This window comes from Corapipo altera, unplaced genomic scaffold (assembly GCF_003945725.1).
Source record: "Corapipo altera isolate COAL_440 unplaced genomic scaffold, ASM394572v1 48b, whole genome shotgun sequence".
Taxonomy (NCBI): Eukaryota; Metazoa; Chordata; class Aves; order Passeriformes; family Pipridae; genus Corapipo; species Corapipo altera.
Genome location: NW_020884884.1, coordinates 5583256 through 5600255, shown reverse-complemented (window position 1 = coordinate 5600255; position 17000 = coordinate 5583256). Strand labels below are relative to the sequence as shown.

Here is a 17000-nt window from a genome sequence, read left to right as displayed (position 1 = left end):
CTCCTTGAATTTTACATTAGTATTGATATTTTCCAAGCAAACAAACCCTCCAGTGTGGCATTAAACAAGAACCAGTAAGCAGTCTTTGTCTGAAAATGAGAGGTCCCCTAAACTGAAGTTTTCAATAACAGGGTGTAGAAGATGCAGCCCCTAGCTTCTACTGAACACTGATACCTAATCTCTTTAGCTGCTTTGGGGAAAATCCTCTCAAAGAGACCTTACAATCCATTGCAGAAATAACTTTCAGATTCAAATCATTATTAGGAAATGTGTAAATAAACCCATCCCTCTGCTGCAGACAGATTTAAATTAAGCTAGAGCTAATAAGCACTGCTTCACTGGCACACACAAAATGAATGTTTCTCCAGACTCCAATGCTTCTTAACAGTTTTGTAATTGTGAAGCAGGGAAAAAACTTCTTAACAGTGCATCTTTGGAAGGAAGAAGTTGTCAGACTTGGCAGCATTTCCCAAATACAAAAGAATAAAATTAGCAGGAAGGATATTTTATTTCCAAGCTGCAATTAGGAAACTAAATATGAGATAAGAATAAGAAAACAGGGTACTTGACAGCGTTTTTATTTTTTCTCCCCTCAGGAAACTCAGTCTGTAGTGAGTTCAGTAGAAAGTGGACAAAAGCAGCATAATCCTTACGAGTGAAAGAACAGCACTCTCTGGGAAGGGAGGTTCAGTGCAGTCCTGCAGGCTAATGGCTTCCCACACACCGGCAGTCTCCCACTTTACCTCACAGATGACTGTCAGCCCAGCATTAGGGCAACTGTCCTGCACGCCCTGCTGGAGCCGAGCGATGCCAGGCGGGGTCTTGGGGGGTCACTCCAGCAGCATGCCGAGGCTGGTTCTGGAGGCACAAAGCCCCAGCAAGCCAAGGCAGCTACAAGCCAAGGCAATTTGTCTCTGCAAAATTCTGTGTCTCCAAAATCTTTCCTCTCCTGGAGTTTGTATGTTTGGTCCTGGTGTGGACATCCACATCCTATGCCAGGTGCAGTTAACAGGGCTCACATCACTTTGTACGTGAGCAGGTCATCTCAGTCTGAGTTATTTATCAGGACTATGTGCTTTCCTTAAATGCTCAGAAGGGATGTATGACAGGCTGGTGCAATGGTGACCCTCACAGGGCTGGCTCGACAGAGCTAGAAGCCAGGCTGCTTTGCCGAGTCTGTGTCTGGGCCAAGCCCTGCTCTACGCAGCCCATTCAGCACCTTGTGCACTGGGGTACTTTTCACTCTTTAATGACTGGCTTTTGTAACATAAATAGGTAAGTTATTTGACAGAACCTGCCTCTGTTCCAGCACCATGCAGATGAGAGAGCAATGAGCAAGTCTCAAGCAATCACTTATTAACAGACTGGCCCAACCCATACTAACCACTGCACCTCAGGCAGCTGGTAGCATGATCCCCCTGTTGGAGTACATGATAAACAAGTCTACCAGCAAACACAAAAAGGTGAGCACAGACAGATAAGTTGTTGGTAGCACTTATCCATCCACAGCTTCCACTGCTCTCCATGGCACTGCCTAGGTGAACCCACCCTGGGCACCCCATACTGTGGATGCCAAGTACACTCTGCCATGGATGAGCTGCCATCAGCTTCCCTGCTGAGTGGTGATCAGCCTCAGGACCCTAAACATACCTTCACTGCTTTTCCTTCAGGAGATCTGGCTGCCACAGGAACAGGAATGTATATGGAGGGAGCATTACATAGCCTTTGCCATGGGTAACTGCTACCACGCTAACGAGACCCCTGATTTCCATTTTCCACGTGAGGCCTTACACCAGCTATGAGGGAAGTATCATCATCAATCATGGCTAGGCTTCACGAATGAAGATTAAGGAAGGCTCTATCCACATTTATTACAGGCACACTGATGAGGGAAGTATACCACAGCAGCAACAACCTGCATGAATGCAGAAATGCAACCCTCAGGTCTCCCATCCTGCCTGACATCTTTGACATGTGTGCATTTATGTGACAAGCTGCACTCATGCGGTGCAAATCAAACCTATGCACATTTGCCAGGGGACATCACCTCCAGCTTTTGGGTTGGCTCCTTTTAACTCCTAAGACAGTGGATAAATAGCTGTCAGAGAGCAACTTCTGTTTAGGGACCCTCGGCAAAGCTGTCATTTGTCTCCTTTTTTGCAAGTTCCTCGATGCCATATTTTCTTCAGACAGCTCCATATTTATGTATTAAAGAAAAAATGTTATAACTATGCAAACCTCCGAAGTAATTGAAAAGACTTTAATTAACTCAATTTTGGAATGTTTTTCTGCGTATTTTAAAGATTAAATGCAAATCCTTATAAAGAAAAATACAAATAATTTTTAAATGGACTGTTTTCTTACAAATGTTAAAGAAAACACAATTGTTAAGTGGTTAAACAGCTTAAGCAGCAGCTAGGTTATTCAGAAAATGTAGTTGTTATGCCACTGTATGTACACCTGCTCCCACAAGCAGTAAGAGTACAAAGGAAAAGAAAATAGATTTCATTTGTTGTAAGGAAGAGAAGTTTGGACCTACACAGAAATTTTCATGTGGAATTTGATAGGGCTACACATACGGATCTTAATGAAAGTTAAACCCCAAAATATTATGGTAAAGATCCCAAGACAGCTTTTAGAATAGTCCCTCTTTTTCTCTCTCTCCAAGCAGTCATTTCCGTCTGGGAAGGGATAGGGCTTTGTACCCTCAAAATCTCCCAGCCCGTGTATTATACATGCATGCACAAAAGAGGGGACTTTACAAGTTATGTAGTTCTCCACAACATCCCTTCAAGACCTAAGCACGCAGAAAAAAATCTGTGGGAGCATTTTAACAGTATGTCAAGACCAAAATATGAACAAAGAACCAGAATTGAGATGAAATAACATGAAGTTTAAACACCAGGCCTAAAACTGTATATTTCACATGTCCAATCTCCAATCTCATTTCATAATTCCATTTTTATTAAAAAGGTGCTGAATCTTGTGCCTCCACAGGGAAGCTTCCCAAGATACCAGAAATGTGAGTGTTGTGGAGAGATCAGCCTAGATTTGCCAAAACCTTGAAAAATAGCTCTGTTAGGCACAGATTCTTGCAATCATATAAACATTTAACCAAGGCAAGCAGTTATGATGACTCAATAACAATTTGCTTTTTTTGATAGTGCACTCAGAGAAGTGGAGAAATGTGACAACACATTCTGGTGCACTCTTGCTCCCATACGTCCCCACAGACGTACGACAGCACACTCTCTGTGGCCACACTCCTGCCTGTGCATGAGCCCTGTCCATGGAAGAAACGCTGAGTTACACCTGGCATGTTTCCCTTTCCTCAGTATTAAGTAGTTGGGAAGATGAAGCCTTAAGTAAGTTTTGGGGAAAGACTCTGTCTCTTTTTAATCATCATGGAATTTTCAAGTTGTATTTGTAGAATCAATGTTTTTAGAGATTAAGGTCAAAGTATTAAAAAATTAGGTGGACATAAATGAATACTTGAAATATCTTACTTGGTTGTGAAATGTGGAGTGCCCAGCAACTGTTACACGGATTTTACTGTGCTCAGCACTGAAACCCAAGCATCATTTAAGTAACACAACCTGGACATTATTCATGAGTATGACTTTCATAATTCCTTTATGGTAAGACCAGAATAACAGATGGCAATGTGACCTCCAGAATAAGGCAGGTCATAGGACTGCTCTGAAGGCATTCCTTGAGGGGAATATTGTTACCACTAGGTTACATCTTTCAGAAAAACACCTGGTTTGATGGTAACACAGAATCCATCATCATATCTTGATGAAAGATTCCTTTATTTTTTGATTCAAGACCAAGTTTCATAGAATAATAGAATAACAATCATAGAATGGCTTGGGTTAGAAGGGACCTTAACGTTCATCTAGTTCCAACTCTCTGCCATGGGCAGGGATAGCTTCCACTAGACCAGATTGCTCAAAGACCCATTCGACCTGTCCATGAAATTCTGGGGATGGAGCATCCATACCTTCTCTGGGCAACCTGTTTCAGTGTCTCACCACCCCCATAGTAAATTTCTTCCCAATATCTAATCTAAACCTATTTTCTTTCAGTTTGTAGCCATTCTCTGTAGTCCTATCAACATATGCTCTCGTAAAAAGTCCCTCTCTGTTTTTGTTATAGGCTCCCTTCAGGTCCTGGAAGGCCACAATTAGGTCACCCAAAGCCTTCTCCATGCTGAACAATCCCAATTCTCTCAGTCTTTCCACATAGGAGAGGTGCTCCATCCCTCTAATCACCTTGGTGACCCTCCTCTGGACTCACTCCAAGAAGTCTATGTCTTTCCTCTGCTGGAGAACCCAGAGATGGACACCAGAATCTCACCAGAGCAGAGTAGAGGGGCAGCATCCCCTCCCTTGACCTGCCAGCCACGCTGCTTTGGATGCAGCCCAGGACATGATTGGCTTTCTGGGCTGCCAGTGCACATTGCTGAGTCATGTCCAGCCTCTCATCCACCAGCACCCCCAAGTCCTTCTTGGCAGTGCTGTTCTTGATCTGTTCATCCCCCAGCCTGTATTGATACCAGGGTATCAATATCAAGGTATCAAGGTCCTGTACAGTGATCTAGGTACAGGACCTTGCACTTGGCCTTGTTAAAGCTCATGGGATTCCCCTGGGCCCACTTCCTGAGCTTGTCCAGGTCCCTCTGGATGGCATCCCGTCCTTCAGGTGTGTTGACAGCACCTCTCAGCTTGGTGTCATTTGCATATTTGCTGAGGGTGCACTCGATATACTCGTCTATGTCATTAATGAAGATATTAAATAACACCAGTCCCAGTACAGACCCCTGAGGGACACCACTTTTCACAATGTCCACTGGGGCTCTGAGCCATTGACCACTACCCTCTGGATGTGACTGTCCAACCAATTCCTTATTCATCTAACAGTCTAGTCATAGAATCCATCTCTCTCCAGTTTAGAGAGGAGAATATCGTGGGGGACCATGTCAAAGGCTTTACAGAAGTCCAGATAAATTACATGATCACAGAATACTCTGAGTTAAGGGACCCACGTGGATCATTAAGTCCAACTCTTAAATGAATGGCCTATATGTGGATCAAACCCATGACCTGGTGTTAATAACACAGCATGCTAAAACCAACTGAGCTAATCTCAGGTTCATCTGTAATCCTTACCTTGTCCGCTGACGTAGTCACTCTACCACAGAAGGTCACTAGGTTGATCAGGCAGGACTTGCCCTTGGTGAAGCCGTGCTGGCTGCCCTGAATCACCACCCTGTCCTCCTTGTGCCTTAGCACAGCTTCTAGGAGGATTTGTTCCATGATCTTCCCAGGCGCAGCGCTGAGTCTGACAGGTTGGTAGTTCCCAGAGTCCTCCTTTCTATCCTTTTTTAAAGATGGGTACAGTGCTTTTTCCAGTCACCTGGGACTTCACCTGACTGCCACGACTTTTCAAATATCATGGAGAGTGACTTGGCAACTACATCCGCCAATTCCCTCAGGACTCTGGGATACATCTCACTGGGTCCCATAGACTTATGTATATTCAGGTTCCTCGGGTGATCATGAACCAGATCTTTACTTACAGTGGGAGGGACTTTGCCCCCCAGTCCCCATCCTGCTTCCCATCCACTCAAGAGGTGTGGGTAAAAAGGCTGCTGTTGAAAACTGAGGCAAAAGTTGTTGAGTACCTCAATCTTTTCCTCATCCATTGTGTACCAGTTTTCCAGCGTTGTTTATCAGGGAGGATAAACATTTTGGTTCCTTGCTCTCTCATAAACTTGAAAATTCCCTTTCCTAAAATGATTTTAGGGTCTTATGTTTAAAAATCTCTACAGAAGTATTACATCAATTCAGTTATGACTGTGAAGTATTTAGAAAATAGTATTACTAATATGAAATTTTCAGTTGAACTCTAAGCTTTCTCATTTTAACTCTTTGCAGATGTTTCAATTGTTTCCTACCTTCCAGTATCTTTAATAGGCAGTGCTCAGTGCTTAAATTCTCACTCTCATTCAGAGCTAGAATTAAATTGTAGAATTTAATTAAAGAAGTCTGCATGCATTCAATAGCCAGGAAAATTCTTGGTAGAGAAAGCCATTAAGGGCTATCAAACAGACAAAACTGGTATCCTGCTCAGGAGTTAAAAGTATTTGGAAGCAGCAAACAAATTTGTAGTAAAGTGCCACATACAAAAGCTTTGTTCTTATTGCCTCCTTCAACATTCCTAGGCAACCTTAAATAATTACATAGGCCAAATCTGGAACAGCCACATCACTCACTACTGAGGAAATGTTCCCAATGCAAGGGAAAGAAGAAATACCAGAGGGAAAGACATCAGAAAAAAATACAATAAAGGCTTGAAAATCTGAACCTTAATCATTTGAGCAGACTGCTCAGCTATTTCAGACAAAGGTTTACCATTATTATTCCCTTCACTTGCATATGGGGAGAGGCAGGACCAAGAAGCCACTAGTGTGTAGTACTACGTAGATTTGACATCACTTTGGAACTTCCCTAGGTTTGATTGAAACACCAAAAAATGACATGTTGCTTTGGTACAATAGGGAAGCCCACATGGTGCACACAGGGAATTAAGAAGTCCACTGTCTGTAGTTGTTCTTGTAACGAACAGTCCACTGAGGGGTTTCACCACCTCTGAACTGTTAGTTGTTCATGAGCCCTGCTAGAACAACGCTGCCTGCCAAATCAAGGCAAGTCATATTCTTTACTTCTCCTCACGCTGCCAAGAAGGTAATCAACAGAAAGGCAAGGCAGAAATACTGCAGCAGCAAACATATTCTTGCCCTATGTGCCATCACTGCATGATACAGGCTTAAAGACCAGGGGATGCTTCATTTAAACACATTGTGAATATACTGAAAACCTTAACCTGTCAAATGCTAAAAAAGACCTGCCTGCATCTGAAGTGGAAAGGATCTTTTGGTCTTGTGCAAAAGCATCCACATTTCTTTTCAACTTTGATTTGTAAGGACTGATCCAAGACCCACAGGAATAGACAGAAATACGGATTTCATCATGTTTTTGAATCAGACTGTCATCATGGAGTTACAATTATGAGGCTCCCAGCCACAAAGCTGCTGCTATTATTAGCTCTGCAAGCTTCCCTTCCTTCCACCTCTATAGCATGTACAAATACTGCAAGATTTGGCAGGTCTTCCTCAGCATTAACAGCAAGTAGCATGGCAGCCTTTTTCTCTGGTGCTTAATAATTCTCTTTCACAGATACAGAAACATTCACAGAGTCTGGAAGTGCCAGATATCATAAACAATTAAAAGCTTAAAATTATTTCATACAGTGCCCACAGAAAATGAACTTAAGCATGAGAAAAACAATCACGAAAAGGCATTTATTATTACACAGTCCATCTAGGATCTGCCAAGAACTGATGAAAATATCTTCAGGCTCATGTTAGTTCAATGAAAATTGGATCCAATCTTTCTTCTTTTTTTATTTTTTTTCTTTCAAGCAAGAGGGGAAAAAAGGAAAAAGACAGAAGACTTGGCAATAAAAATGGTTTTGACATTGATATCAAAGAAACCAAAGCTGCATGTGATCACTGTAGGGTACAATGATGAAGAATCCCTATTGCAGCGTATTAGCAGGTGTCAGGGAAAAAGGTGGAGAAAGAAGACTGTGTCTTTTGCAATTATATGTGATGGCTTGTCAGAAAGGAGGGAATTACTGGTTCTACCTTCTTATAAAATACAGGAGCAACATTGCAGGCTTATGAAGCTTCCCACCAATATCTGCAAGGGGTTTCACTTCCATTATCTATTGCCATAGACAATTGCTGGGTTAAATGCCAGTCTCGGTAGTACCTCTGGGCTGTGGAGGTGGAGAAGTACACAGGTCACATTTCTGACAGGTGAGAGTGCAGATCCCATTATGCAGCTCAAGTTTCAAGGCACAATCCTCAAAGTCCACATACCTGCTAAAGGGCTGATGCAGATCACCCACTGTAGTCCCATGTTGTTTTGTCTTTGACCCTGGGTTTCAGCACTGTGCTGAAATGCATTTGTGCATGAGACTTGGGGCCGTGCAAGGAAAGCACAAGTACGCAATAATGTTGTGGATGGCATTAAGTGCTTTCTAGTTTTATTTGTTACAGTAGCAGAATTTGGTTTCTGCTTCTGAAGAGGAATGTTTTCCCTCCAGTTAATGCCACATCCCTCCTGGGCAATCCCAAACATCTCTAGTTTTGATTAATAATCTGAAAATTTGAAGCAAACTAAGATTCAGAAGGTCCTGGCAATGGGGCTGTAAAGTTGTGTTGGTACCAGGAGTGCCGGTATTGGCAAACCTCAGGTACACCTGGGAGACACACAGCCCAGCAGCCAACACACGGATGGGCACAACCCTTTTGCTCTCACAAGAGGTCTTTGTTGTCAAGGTGGGGAGTCACCCTGCCCTTCAGACACAGCAGTACCTACTTACTTTCCAAAAAAACTAGACTTCTGGATCATTAATATACAAGTGTTGGGAAGAGACACAACTTCATAATTTCATGAGCATCCATGCTATCCCGATGAATAGAGGAAACAGGGTTTTTAGTCTGTACAGAACAACATCTGGGCTAAATGTTACTGACATGAGCACTATCAGCTTCAGCAGTACTGAAGCTCTTTTCTGTGACAGCCTGCTTTGTAGCCTAATTACAAATTCTAGAAATACCAACTCAAATATTAGCATTTAATCATGTCACTACTAGGTACTTAGAAGTTCTGCACAACTCAAGACTCTACTCTACGTCAGACTCCTCGTTCTAATCCATGTTTAAAGGCTGTGCTAGTGTTGAGTGAAAAGGAAAAAGCTTTCACAAAAATACTACTGAAAATAAGACAGAATGATGCCCAAAGCAATTAGTGGAAATAACAGAGAAAACCTGCCTGATCTACAACAGACTCACTAGCAGGTTTTGAGGCATCAAGAGATGTCTCTTCCCCCAAATAGGCTCTAAAACATTGTCATTAGTAAACTTCGACAAGTACACAACTAAAACTAAAAACCACACTGATCAATAGTTCAGATAGACACAATTATAGCTCATTTAGCAACCTCCTTGACTAACATAAAAAGAATGCAAGAGTAATATGAAAAAAACCCATTAAAATATATTGCTAAAGATCTACTAGAAATTCATTATTTCTGAGATGAAAAGTAGCTGTTACAAACAAATACGTGATGTGCAGACAAGAGCTTTGGGGAAATTATGCCAGCAGAGTGGAGGAATGTTATACCCCCTGAGAACTACTATGTCCATCAAGATGCGAAATGCTCTGTAGAAACTTCTTGTTTCTAGTACATGAGGGAAAAAAGAATGCTTATTCTTTTTGACAGCCAAGTGTCAGCAGTTTCTAGCATCAACTCCTATAAAATACTATTTTCATGTTTGTTTGGTTGGGTTTGGGTTTTTTCTCTTTTTTATAGCACATGGGGTGCTTTTCTAGATGTGTGCACATGCCAGACACCCAAACAGTTCATGTAGTGTCATCTTTTATTCCAGATCAACATACTACCTGCATTCTTGGGTAGACAACGCTATTTCAAAAACTGCTTTAAGAAGAGCCCAAGGCACAGCAGGAACTTGCCTCTCTGTCACCTAAATTACAACTATACAAAATGTCATATAATCTGTACAACGTGCCTTCTCAGGAGTCAGAGTCTGTTTCTCCAAGCTCCCTGTGGCTTGCTGCCATTTATTAAGTGCTTCCTGAAAGAAACCAGGCAATTTGTGAGAGTCAAGGATTTGGGATTTTTTTCCCCACCTCTAACTCAGACATGATTTCACTTGAGATCTGAAATGGATGCAGAGGTTGTAGAGCTGAGAAAAGCAATGATGTGTTGAGGGAACAGTTAAATTATATAGTTTGTTTTCTGTGATTACATTTTAGACACTAGCTTGCCATTAAGATAATTTCCTCTTAGCCACTGTCTTCCTTTCATGCACTTTTTTTCCCCTCTGTTTTCATTTATCTGCTTTCTGTATTTAGGCTTACAGTGATTGACAGGTATTTTACTTTCCAAGAGAGGAATCAAATGTATTTTCAAATGCATTCAAATTAATCAGAGCTTACCAAAAGCTTACGAGTCATTCAGCTACCTTCGAGTGCCCACTCACAAACTAATCTACACAAATACAAACGCTCATTGTCCCCAATGCATGAAGGTTGTGCAGCTCTTGAAATTATAAACTGACAATTACATTATGCTCAGATGAAAGTTCCCTGCATAAATTGCCTAAGATAATGTGAACTCTTCTTCCTGTGTTTCTCTCTAACAGACTTAAAGTTTAGCTATCATATTGAAGAAAAGCAAACTAACCTGCAGCTTTACATAAAAAGAGAATAAATCGTCTACCCAAATAGGTGGCCCAGTATGGCCGCACAATCCAAATGCCCAGTGCCACTCAACAGGTCTGTCCTTTTCGTGTTCAAGAGTTTGGATAGCATTATGTGAGAAGGAAGTAAACTATTAATAACTGAATGAGAATGGCCAACAAAAAAATACATTGCTCACCATTTCCCAAAGCAGCTGTCAAATCTTTTCAGCCCTAACTAACAGCCAGGAGCTTAAAACCTTGAAGGCAAGAAAACAGCTGACTATAGTGAGGTGTTTCAGACCTTCTCATTATAGGCTCTCCTCTAAGCTAGCAGTTCTTAGGAAGACATCTCTGCCAGTTTCCCACAGTCCAGTTGCAGCTGCTGACAAGTGATGGCCCCTCTTCCTTGTCAATTGTCAAAACTGAAAGCTGACTCCCATCTGCTAAATCCACAGGTGAGCTAATTAAAATAGCCAAGAACTGACTGATACCTCCAAGTAACTTCACAGAAAATCATTTAGAACTGTACTTCTTGATTTTGTTTCAGGTATTTTTCCTCTTTGAAAGCAGACACTTAGATCCCATGGCAAATATAAATCAAATACCGACAGAGGTAGATGCTTTCTGTCTTATCAGTATATTTCACTCACACCTTTCCAAGAGTTTTACAAAAATTTCTCCTCCGAATAAGGCCAATGCCATTATTTTTATTGATTACTTACATAGCAGCCACGCTTAAGGTTGTGTTAGGCTTTCAGTTTATACGTGCACACAGCTAAATGCCATTATTCAATGAGGCAAAATTGCATGTTTCATGGGAAAACATCACCGGACCAGCACATATTGCAATGTCTGATGTCAGCCAGACAAGTATTTATCAGCAGTTTGAATTGTTAATTGTGAGAGATGTCCCTTTCTGTTACAAGTGGTGAGAGTTCACCCTTACAAGTTTCAGATAGGAGATCTTCAATAAAATTTGTCAAGAGAGTTATGATTTCAGATGCACTTAACTTAAACATTAATGAATTTCTCCTGAAGAAAACAACCGCTCTAGAAGAGGAAAACAAGGACAATTCAGCATGAGAGCATTGTTTCTTCACAAGCAGACTGAAATACTAATTTTTAAAATATTAATGATCATCTGTATTCAAAGAATGGCAAAGTTAGATCTGAATATTGAAAACCTCTACATGGCTTTTACCAGGAGCAGTAGGAACTGCAAACTCCGGACTTCCTGACACCATCAAATGTGAGTCTAAAATCTGCCTTTGACCCAGCCTTCATTTGTATCACACCTCACCCTCTGCCATACAGATACAGGCAGATATGCATTCACAATGCTTCATTCATCCCCAAATGCCATTTCAATCATCATAAATTCAGATTGCATTTGCAACCGCTTTTGTTAAAAGGTTCTGTTTAGAAAAACTGTGCTTTCTTCTGACTCTTGGACACTACAGTCACAGTGTTGTCTCCTTTTTTTTTCTGAGTAATTGAGAGTACTCATAGACAGCTGAAAGCAAATTCCTGTTTCCCCTCTGCCAAAAGGATCTGAACACACCTTTCAGGAGTATGGCTCCAGTCACCAGCCAGCCCAAAAACTCCAAAGTGCACAGAGTTGCTGTGAGGGAAGCTCTCCTTCCCCTTCCCTCCCCTGCCAAAGCTGTGTACTGGTGACGAGGCGACTGCTGCAAGTGAGACACAGGTCAGGATGGCTGAGGTTACCCTGGGGAGAGGTGCTCTTTCAGCTCAGATACATACACAATAGGCATTCTGCCTTCCGTGCTCCAAAGCCACTCAAGAGACAGTGTTTCCATTTGAGTCATACAGGATGGGTTTTTAAAAACAGGGATTGGAACTGAGGTCCCCAAGCTTCCTTCAGGCACGTGACAGAACTGGTGCTCCAGCCTGGAGACACATATCCTCACCAGGGGATGGGATCCCCATGTTCTGACTCCTGCTTTAGCAAACACCCTCACCATTGGCTCAAAACAGAAAGTCTCAGAGAGATGATGCCGCCTAATCCCAGAATCCCCCAGATAGCAGTTTTGCCATTTTCTTCATCTTCTCAAATCAGTGAGAAAAATTAACTTCATGAACCTGAAAACTATCCCGGTTTTATCTAGTAGTTCCCCGCTTCTGCTTTGCAACTGACCCTTCATTTCCCCAAACTAAAATGTTTCATTTCATCTAACAGACAGCTTTTCATTTAAGCTTTCTCCTCTTCTCCTGTTTTTCCACTTCACTGAGGCAATGCAAACCATCCAATTTTCATGTGAGAGGCAGGTAGGTTTAAAGAGTTCAGCTGTAGCTTAAGAGAGGCAGAGCACAGACTGTATGTCGACGTGGTTACATGCTTTTACGTGATCAATAAAACATTGATTGTTTAACTATCGTGCTTTGCCATCTCTACCTCTTCCATGTTCTAATGTCACATTGGACTAAACTTGAATACCTGGGGTGGCATCTCCTTGCTTCCTCCTAAGGGACACTGTTAAAACAGTTTTCTCCTTGAGCCACTGTTTTGAGATGAGAAAAGAGAGAGACGTGACACAGAGCTTGCCCTTGAATAAGCTGCCTCTCTTCCACTGGTAATATTGGGACAGTAAATCTTAACCTTTAAGCATCACTAAAATATGATACATTTTGAGTTTCAGAGTTGTATGAGTATCCAGGAGAAGCCACCACCAAAGCCATATCTCAGGTTAGGAGTGCGGCAAAGCTTTGTAATCTCAGCTTAACTCCTCATACTGCGTCACAGGCTCTTTAGTTCCCTATGTGCATTTATGGTTTATATTTACATAGAATAATCTTCTTTAAAAAAAAATCTGTTATGACAAGGATTGTATGTGACTACAGTGTACAAATTTGTTTAACTGCTCAGAATTAAGTAAACGAAATCAAAAATCGCTCTCTTCCTGATGCCATGAGAGCTCTCCTCTCCTTTCTGCTCTTTCTTACGCCTTTGCAAGACATCTAGTCTGCAAGAATTACTAGTCCCAAAACTACTTAAATTTGTCCAGGTGCAAAGATGTATGATCCTACACCACAGGCATAGGCCGAGACATTAAAAATATATATCAAGAAAAGGAAACTATTTCCTTAGCAACTGAAGAGTGCAGCAGACACTTCAGCAGTTAAGTACATGTAGAAATAACATGAGAAAGAAAAGAGTATTTCAATATAGTGGAAACTGTCATCTAATGGAGAATTCTATTTCGAGACCAAAAAAAGAGACAATGTTAGTCATGGAAATAAACTCAAGCAAAGACAACAGCAAGTATGGCCCAGTGCATCACTCTGAATCTGAGTAAGCAACACTTAGATTGACCTGTTATGTCTGCATACCTGACAAAGACCCAGCTGGGCAATCTAACAGAGAGCTCAGAGAAAATAAAAGTGTTTGCACTTGCAGCAAACAGTGCTGAAGAACCTCTTCCTGACATTGTTTTCAACTAAGAGGCTACAATCCTCAGAAACACAAAGCAGTCATCATTATACAACCAGAATCAGTGACCAAAAGCTGGATTTTGGCAATAGCTTCAGCATCCCACATAAATGAAGAGTACTCTTAATCTTTCACGTAATGACATCCTAATCAAATGAACTGCTTTTAGGACCATCACCCGTACTGCATAATAACCCCATTTCTCATGGGAACTCATCCATCAGTTAGGATTTGCCACACAACTTCTGTGTGCCCACTTCCCTACTGCAATCAAAGCTCAAGAGCTGGTGGACCCGAGCCATCATCGTGTCTTTCTAATCACAGACTATCTGGGGGCTGGGAAGGACTAACAGATTTTAGAGGACTCAGAGGCTTGTCAAAGATCCATCTCATCCCCCACCCCTGCTGTCCTCTCAAATGCCCCTTAACTCTCCCAACATGCATCTTTATTACCACTCTGCCAACAGCACAAATTTATATCAGGCTTTATCTGTCTCTGTGCTACTGAAGCACAGAGGTCTCACTGCAGAGGTTTTGGCAACAGGTTCATAAAAAGATGCTATAGTGCTTTCAGACTTCCAGCAGGTTTTTCAAAAGGCCACAGGACCAAACATTTTATCTCGAGATGAAACAGGACAACTCAATTCCTACTACTCCTGGCATATTGACCCTGCTGAAGCAAGCCTATGGCATACACACACAGCTGGGCTCACCTGCACAAAGCAGGTTTCCATTCTTTTAATTTATCCATTTCCCAACACTTTGAGCTACTATTATATACTAAGTAAAATCTAGAGAAACTTTAAAGTTCTGACTTCTACCCTTCACTTCCTGATTTTTATCTAATGCTGGACTTTCTAGCAAATATTTGACTGCAGAGGCACAGAAGGGGCAAAGAGATGGTGCATTCATTACACCAGCACACTGGCAAATTTGCTTCATATTCAGATGGAAACCATTTGGCTCAGAAGCAGAGTTGCATAGTAAATCAGCTGTAATTTCCATTATTCTCATTGTGCTATAGGGGCATTCAGCCCAAAACGCCTGCTTGGCTGAAGTGGATGGAACCACCAGGCAACTGCCTGGATTCAGCTTTTGTCCTTCAGTGACAGAAGGCTCTAGAAAATGCTGTCAAGGAGGGCTTGGCAATGCTGGCAGAGATCATTTAATCCCCCTGAACTCCGAAACCTGCTCACTTATAACTTGGATCTGATGCCAGGCCTCAGGACAAGAGTCCCCCTGGCAGGATGCCAGTACTGGAGCATCTCTTGATGTGCTGCACACTTTCTTTGCAAGGAAAAGCTGTCCTCTATCTCAAGTGGTGAGTAATGAGCTGACCCACTGTGCTTCTTGCCTGGGTGGCTGTATCCATGCTCAGAGCAGAGCCCTCAGGACCACCAGACCCACAAGCAGAGGGTGACATGTCGACATGCAGGGCAAGGGTGATGTCGTTGCTGCAGGGCAACACTGCAGGGAGGGGAGAGACAACATGCTCAAGTGCTCTCACTGCCTCTAAAAAGTGGCTGAGAACAGTAAATACACTGCCTGCCTTTGCTCTCTCAAAGTCAAGTCTTGCATCAAAAGAGGTCAAGAACTAAAATACTTGCCAACTGTCCTCTTCTCTCTCCGCTCCCCAAAGTTCAGCAGCATAACAGTCAGGGTACAAAAATATTTTTCCACCACACAGAGCTAAACCCGCGAGGCCTCTTTCTCAGGGATAGACAGTAGGAAGTGCTGGATATCACCAGTTTCACCTGCAGTCCATTTATCTCTAACACAGTGCCAGGCACTAAACTTCTTAAAAGAGCTTTCCAAAAAAAAAAATAAAATAAAATAAAAAAAAATTAAAAGAAATGTATTTGACCTCTCAACTCTTAGAAGGCCTTAGGGAAGACTTGTCAGAAATGTACTGTGCTGCCAACCATGTGCACTGGGAGGAGTGTGAGCCATGTCACTAATATCTGGTGCCTGGATGGGTGTGATGAACAGGGTAGTGGGAGGTCTGCAGGGAGATGTGCAGACCTTGGCAGAACATGAGCTCAGCTGCTGACAGGCATCCCCATGTAGACAGATGCAATAACTTCCACAGCAGCTCCAAAGGTATAAAGTATCTTTCACTCATGATGCTGGACTAAGCGAAAACACTCTTTGAACAAGTGGTGCCCAGGAATCTTTTCAATTTTATTTCCAAATTCACTTCTTTCCCCTCAAACAATCTGTCTTACCCAGTTACAAAAAGCCCAGGCCAGCTGCTATTAGACATTTCTGCAACAGGAGAGTTTGCCAGATCCAGCATTTCAAACAGATTTTGTCTTTTGTACTCCTTATACTTAGCATTTGCCATTTCACACATGACTTCTTAGGAAATAAAGTATGTGGTTTATTAATAAAGAGGATTATTTCTAGAACATTAGTTTGCATTAAAACAGCTAAATTTCAAACTGATGCTCTTCAAAATCATCATCCTTGGAATACTATAGGTTGAAAAGCTGTTGCTTCAGTAAGTCATGCAATTTTCCAGCATTTATCTTAAATATGACCTGTTCTGCAAGCCAGATGCCCCCAACACACTCTAACTGGAATTCAGTTTGCTGAAAATAAGTTACAACAGCATCATCTGACTTTTCTTGCTTTGCTTTTTAATACACTTATATAATCTGCATCCAACCTTCCAATTTTGTTCAGGTGCAGAAGATCCTTTTAACTTTGGTATTAGGCCTTGTGAGAGGCCCAGGTTTGTTGTTAAGGGGTGTAGAGCTGGGTGTGAACAGCTGGCTGCCTGCTGCTGCTCTGATGCGCAGACCCAGGACTCAGCAGAGGCTGCACTGACTGTTAGCTCAGTCAAGTTACTTCACAGGGTGTACTGTGACTATTCAGCATACAAACCTCATCTTTGCCTAACTCAAGAGAACAGGATTCCCCAGAAGGAAAGTAGAAGTTTTTCTGGTTTAATAGATGTCTGGCATATCGTATTGCATTTGATTATCTTCTTAAGTCCATCATCTTCGGTATATATCTACCATATCGAAGCTTTGAAGAAGCAGTCATCAGGTAGACAATACAGTTTAGATAAACAGGAGAATACTTTTGCCTGTACATTGGAGGCAGGGAGAAGCTAGGCTCATCTCTGCATCACATTCAGCTCGGAAAACACTTGATCCTTGTGCCTGTGTTGGTTATTGAAACTGCATCTTGCCAAGTGATCTCCAGCAC

At 42.0% G+C, this 17000-nt stretch overlaps 1 protein-coding gene across 3 annotated transcripts in view; it reads right to left on the bottom strand.

The window, feature by feature from the left end:
• Positions 1-17000, bottom strand: part of KCNH1 (potassium voltage-gated channel subfamily H member 1) — a 184780-nt gene that overhangs the window by 7476 nt on the left and 160304 nt on the right. The gene's annotated exons all lie outside the window — the stretch shown is intronic.